Source organism: Etheostoma spectabile, chromosome 11 (assembly GCF_008692095.1).
Source record: "Etheostoma spectabile isolate EspeVRDwgs_2016 chromosome 11, UIUC_Espe_1.0, whole genome shotgun sequence".
Lineage (NCBI taxonomy): Eukaryota > Metazoa > Chordata > Actinopteri > Perciformes > Percidae > Etheostoma > Etheostoma spectabile.
The window spans coordinates 19663617-19670542 of NC_045743.1; the positions used below are offsets into that span (position 1 = coordinate 19663617).

General features: G+C 45.3%; 1 pseudogene; it reads right to left on the minus strand.

Moving 5' to 3' along the window:
* LOC116697906 (dual specificity protein phosphatase 19-like) overlaps positions 1–6926 on the minus strand; it is a 40866-nt pseudogene that overhangs the window by 2751 nt on the left and 31189 nt on the right.

A 6926-nucleotide genomic window follows, 5' to 3' on the forward strand; every position in this document is an offset into this window, starting at 1 on the left:
CAGCAGTGACGCTCTCTGAACACTAGATGGCTCTACAGACCGTCAGAGAGCCGGGTGAGCTGCAGCCCAACACCATGACGAGCTCCGTCATTAACGTGCTCTTTAGTTAATAGATGACTTGTTTTGTTTGTGGGCCATTAGCGTCTCCATTACAGCTGCTGTTTTCCCTCTCATGGAAGCTTTACACCACAGCTGTGTCCCAGTTATCCGGCCGAGCGTGACGCTCACTGCAGCCAGAACCAAACTGGTTTCAACCAAAAAGACAAAAGCTTTACTCAGAATGTCTCGGAGACAAAACAGTTGAGATTCAAGTTGGGCTACATTTGTTTTAATTCCTTAGGGAAACCAAAAACCGTGACCCAAAACTTTTGTGAATTTTGATGTACAAACCTAAACATTCAGCTAAACCCAGACCAGAATATTGTGTTAAAATCTGGATTTAAATAAGTCAAAAATTAGGGTAAGCACCAAAACAAAACAAAAGTTGATAGAAAATTGGACTACATACAGGTACAGATTGGTTAGGAAATGGCTCAAAAATTTCAGTATATAACAGAAAAATTAAGTCAGAAAAACTTTGGGTATATCGGGTACAGTAAAATACTTTGGTGGTGCACCTTTTCCTGAATTTCCAAAAGGCCAAAGTTTTTGGCTGCAAAGTAACCAAACTCAAAGCCTTTGAGTAAACTGAAGTTTGGGGTACTTTTTACCCCCTCTCTCCCCCCTTTCATGTCTTCAGCTGTCCTATAAATAAAGGCCTAAAATGCCCAAAAACTAATCTTAAAAAATAAATAAAAATAAGCTCAGAATCTATTGAATATTTGAGTAAAACTTCAGGCCCTTTTCTTGCAAAAACCTGAGCTGTAAGTTGTGTCATAATGCTGCAAACTGTCGTACAAAAGCCCCAAAACACATGTAGTGTGTCGACCACTGCAGTCATGATGCTGTCGTTGTCATGGCAGCGCCAATATGTGAGGATCATTACTAGCCAGATGGCCTGCTGGGTAATCTGACCCTTCATTTCAAAGTAAAAGCATCAGTTTGATTATCAGGGCTGGAATTACTACACCCACACACAGAAACAGATCATAATGAACACACACACACACACACATCCTGTAATCATACACCTCTAATCACTTGCTGCTGTGTGTGTGTGTGTATGTGTGTGTGTGTGTGTGTGTGTGTGTGTGTGTGTGTGTGTGTGCGTGCGTGCGTGCGTGCGTGCGTGCGTGCGTGCGCGCATCTGTGCGTGCGTTTATGTGTGTGCGTATGTGTGATGTGTGTGTGCGTGTGTGTGTGTGCGTTTGTGTGTGTATGTGTGTGTGGTGTCATCTTAAAGTGAGCCGCAGGTCTCGCCGCTAAAGCTTGTATGGCACTGAGATCTGATCTGTGCGCAGTTTAATAAAACATGAACAAAACTAAACATCTATAATTCAACAACGGGAGAGAGGAGAGAAACATGTGTCACGTGTCAACCCTCATTCTAAGACTCTTACATCCGTCTCCTTCTTCCCACAATCCTTTGGCTTTATGGATGGGTTGTTTCGTGTTGGACTCGATTCGGTCCTTCCGGTTTCACCTCTCACCTCTATTTTTGGTTTCCAGTCTCTCTAAAATGTCTTCTTATCTTATATGTGTTAGCAAGGTGCCAAAAAGGTCATTTCCCCTTGTGGAATCAATGCCTTTGTTGTATGTGTCATTTTATTTTGCAAGAAGAAATGCAAACAACCCAGAATGTTGTTTTTTCTCCTATCCCAGAATGCCAATGTGGTGTAGCCAGACCTTACCCTACAACAGTGTTGCCAACTTGGCGACATTTCAGACCCTCTTACTTGACTTTATTTCTAAAAAGCGACTAGGGACAAATGTAGCGACTTCAGACCGTCAGGGGAAATGCAAGATGAGCGATTGTTTCAAATAATCTTCCCAGAAAAAAAAACCCTGTGAGGATTAGCTGCTCGGTTTCATATCACTCTTTTGGTTTTAGGACTGCCGGTAGTGATGTGCGAGTTACCTCGTTGCGAGCCTGCTGGATGAAGTCACAGCAGTCCTGGATGTGAAGCAGCAGGTCCGCGTCGGGATGATCCAGAATACTGACGGTCTTATAGATGAACAGGTCAGGGAACGCGTTCTCCACCCCGAAGGCCACGTTCAGGATGTGAGACACCTGAAGAGGAGGAAGAGCAGCACACTTTATCTCGATAACCCGGGAGTGAAAGGTGAGGCACGCCTAATCACATTTTCACTTCCTTAATTTTGGCTTTTTGACATCGCCACATCATGTCTGAGACGTCTGCATTCGGGCTGCACTATGTGAAGAGAATATGAAATAATAAGTAGGACTGGGTACTGAATTTAATACTTTTCAGGCACCAATAGAAACGCTTAGTCTTTCCTTACCCAATTGCAATACCTAAGGAGTAAATTTCATCAGCGTCAGTCAAGGGCGTAACTTTGGGTTCAACATTGGGGGGGTGGTGGCGGGGGTTGAGATCTTCAACCATTTAGGGAGGTCCCATGACATTTATTGAGAAAAGCGGCAGAAAATGAGACTAAAACTTCAGGAAAAGCCAAATGGATTATTACCCCCCCGGCCCCCCCCCCCCCCCCCCCCCCCCCCCCCCCCCCCCCCCCCCCCCCCCCCCGTAATATAACGCAGCATGCTTCTACCAAGATCTAATGTTGGTGACAAAAAAAAAATATCTCACCTTGTGTTTTTCAGAGTGCCAAAGTCGTGCAGATCTTGAGAACCTACACACAACCACACACACACACAACAGAGGCACACAGACAGTTAGTTGGCCATCCAGGGTCACAGGGTCAAATTGTCACCTGTCACCCCTGTCACCCCCCCACCCCCCTCCCCGTCCTCCCCCACGCCTGGGCTCATCTTACCCTCTGCCCTGAGCTGTGGCAGTTAAACGTGACTTGCAGGACCGCGGGGGGTATTTGAAGTATTACTACTTTAAAAACTCTGCAGGAAACAGCTTTCAAACCGAAAGTGTACAGGTCTTGATCAAAATATCTCCCACATCCAACGTTTCATACAAAACTTGTTTTTTTCCACTCAAATTTATTCAAACAAGTTTCTGCTGGTTCTCACAGGATTTGGGGTTATGGTTTACTGTGCTTACTTCTCATTAAGGCAACACTTACATCGCTATGTTTTGGTTTTTAAGCGGAGTTTTGAGCCAAAAGCGATCCTTGTGCACACACGTGTTTTTAGCTGCAGTAAAAGAACTAATCTCAGCTTAAACTAACACAACCAAACCAAAATATCTCATCAACATTCTCGCATGCTGGACATTAACAAGAGGCAGCGTGCATACTCCGACTGTGGCATGTTCCATGATACATGGTGCAGCTGTCGCCGTGGTCCTGCTACACGTCCTCCGATGCCCTGTTACATCCTGCTGCACTCTGCAGTATCCTGCTATGCCATGAACTACTAAAAACTACTATTTCTAGTCACTGTTCCATTATCTTTTATTGGGACTGTTTTTGCCACTCTTCATTTCACCCCCCCCCCAACCGGTCGTCAGGCACCGCCTACCAAGAGCCTGGGTCTGGGTCTGGGCCTGGGTCTGGGCCTGGGTCTGGGCCTGGGTCTGGGTCTGTCCCAGGTTTCTTCCTAAAAGGAAGTTTTTCCTCGCCACTGTCGCACTGTCGCTTGCTCTGGAAGAAACTACTAGACCTGTTGGGTCATTGTAAATTATAGAGTGTGGTCTAGACCTACTCTATCTGTAAAGTGTCTCAAGATAACTCTTGTTATGAATTGATACTATAAATAAAATCAAATTAAATTGGTTTCACTAGTTGGATTGCATGCTGGTGGCCTTGCCAAAAGTCTCCGCCCTCCTACAACCGATGGCTGCAGCTGCTTGGACGAATGCATCATGTGGGGCTGGCTGCTCACGGATTTCAAAACAGACCATGATGGCGGCTCGTTTAGAATACAATCTCGTATTTTAACAAAAACAATTCACCAAAACTTGTTTATGAAACATTTTTAAGCAAGAAATAGGCCGTGCAGTTGCTGAATCTCTCTTCATCAACAAAGGTCAGTTTAAAAGATTTTTGACAGCTTTTGAGAGGCTGAGCCGGCCGCTACTTATTTGCATAAAGTAGCTGGATTCAACTTTAAGCAAATGAGGAAGATTGTACAAAAGCTTCTGCACACTAGTTTTTTGATATCTCACGAAATTATGCAACTGCCCACGTGACGGTCAGTCACATGACAATGAAAGGGTAACTCGCGCCAAAATGCATCTTTTTGTGAGTTTCAAACTTTTGTTTAAAAGCATATTTAGGATGGAAGATGAACTCAGCATTGACAACTTTGGTTGTGTACACAGAGTTTACTAAAAAGGTTTTCAACAACTCACCGTAGCTGTTGTTTTTCCGGGCGCAGTCCATCTCGCCAGTCGAGGGAGGAGAGTAAAGATGTTCCATATGAATGCACGGATAATTTGTTGTTTTCTTGTTAGTGAAACACCATTTTGAACTTGTAGTGCTTCGTATTAGCATGACATTTCCTCCTATGGAGTCCGTTCATCCGCATTCGGAGATCACCTATTTTGACTGGGAAAATGGCGGATAGCGTAAACAACCACTGCTAACGAGAGTTGCTCAAAACCGTTTTTAATGATCTCTGTGTACACAACCAATGTTCTCAGTGCTGAGTTCATGTGTGGAGCCCCTGGTGAGACTCGGAGCAAAGTCTCATGTTGTGTCGAGCCTTCTTAGTGGTTTAAAAATAGGGATTTTGGTGCTATCATAGTAGCGCCCCTAGCTCTCTTATTCAAAAGACCATTTGATCGAAAAATGAGAATATGTTAAATCTTAAAAGTGGCGCTTCCATCCTAATTATGCTTTTAAACAAAAGTTTGACTCAGGTACATTCACAAAAGGACCCTAGGTTGCATTTTGGTGTGAGTTACGCTTTATGTTTTGCCATTTGGACTGTGGAATTTAACAAACAAACGGTGACTGTGAGCCGATTACAGAGCAGTCGGCCCTTTCAGCGGCCGTGGCAGTCAAGTTCAACCGACAAAACAGCAAATGTCTCCGGTTTAGGGCTCTGAAACACCGGAGCAGTGTGAACGCAAGGTTTTAAAACCCAAACGTAGCAATGTAAACGTAGCCTGAGTCATTACCTTGGACGTACACTTACCCAGCAGCAGGTAGGGCTTGACGATGCCGACCTGCAGGTCCCAGGAAGTGTCGGGGACGTATCCCAGGATCTTCTCCGGGGGGACAGGGTCTTCCACCACAGTGATGGTAGAACCCTTCCAGGTCTCGATGATGCGTCGGCCGCTCAGTGACGTCACGCGGGTGCACTGCTTCCTCAGCCGCGTCCGAGAGAAACTCTGGATCTCTGCAGTCAGGAACTGCATGACTGACGGTAATTTCTGTTAATCCAAAACACGGAAAATTATGTCGATTTCTCTGTACCTTTAAAAAAACATTTATGTTCTAAATATGGAAAAACACCTGTGAAAAATCAATTTCTTCATATTAACACAATAGATTAGCTTGTATTTCTACCAACATTTCTAACAGTGTATATGTACTGTATATACTTTAAGCCTCTTTCACACACAGTTCTCGGTAACTTTCTAGGATTAACTTAAATGCACTGCTATTGATTTTCACTATTCACGCATGCACCCGCGCGATGTGAGTCCCCTGCATGATGTGAGTCCCTACAGAATGCGAGTCCCTACGCGATGTGAGTCCATACACGATGCGAGTCCCTACGCGATGTGAGTCCCCTACGCGATGCGAGTCTCCTACGCAATGCAAGTCCCCTACACGATGCGAGTACCCTACACAATGCAAGTACCCTACACGATGCGAGTCCCCTACGCGATGCGAGTACCCTACACGATGCGAGTACCCTACACGATGCGAGTCCCTACACGATGCAAGTCCCTATAAGATGCGAGTCCCTACGCGATGGGAGTCCCTACGCAATGGGAGTTCCTACGCGATGCGAGTCCCCTACACAAAGTGAGTCCCTACGCGATGGGAGTACCCTACACGATGCGAGTCCCTACACGATGCGAGTACCCTACACGATGCGAGTCCCTACGCGATGTGAGTCCCCTACGCGATGGGAGTCCCCTACGCGATGGGAGTCTCCTACGCGATGGGAGTCTCCTACGCGATGGGAGTACCCTACACGATGCGAGTCCCTACACGATGCGAGTACCCTACACGATGCGAGTCCCTACGCGATGTGAGTCCCCTACGCGATGTGAGTCCCCTACGCGATGGAAGTCTCCTACGCGATGGGAGTACCCACACGATGTGAGTCCCTACACGATGCGAGTACCCTACACGATGCGAGTTCCCTACACAATGCATTCCCCTACGCGATGTGAGTCCCCTACACGATGCGAGTCCCTATACGATGCGAGTGCCTATACGATGCGAGTGCCTACATAATGTGAGTCATGCATGTGCAGAACGGCCGCCATATTTGACAGCTAGCTATGGCAACACCACTTAGACACTAAAAAACTTAGAAAACTAAATACTTTCACCTAGGAAATTAATGTTTTAAATCCAAAACACAACCTTTTTTTCGAAACTTAAAGGGTAAATACTTTTTCCACCCTATCTTTCTATGTTTTTGAGTCTAAGTGACCGATGGAACAACAATCTTTGACATTTGTCCAGTAGTAAGCGAGATCGCTGCAGTCTGCAGCGGAGACACAATCTTAAATTTAAGTTAATAAGACAATTGTCCAGCTTGTATTTACCTTAAAAGTGCTATTTTGCCGCAGACAGGCACAGATTAATAGATAATAAAGTGTCTGACAACATTATGGAAGGATCTCTTCAGAGATCTGAATAAAAAGAGACCCTGTCTATCAGTGCTCAAATGTAAGTACATTCACAGCAATAATGTACTTAAG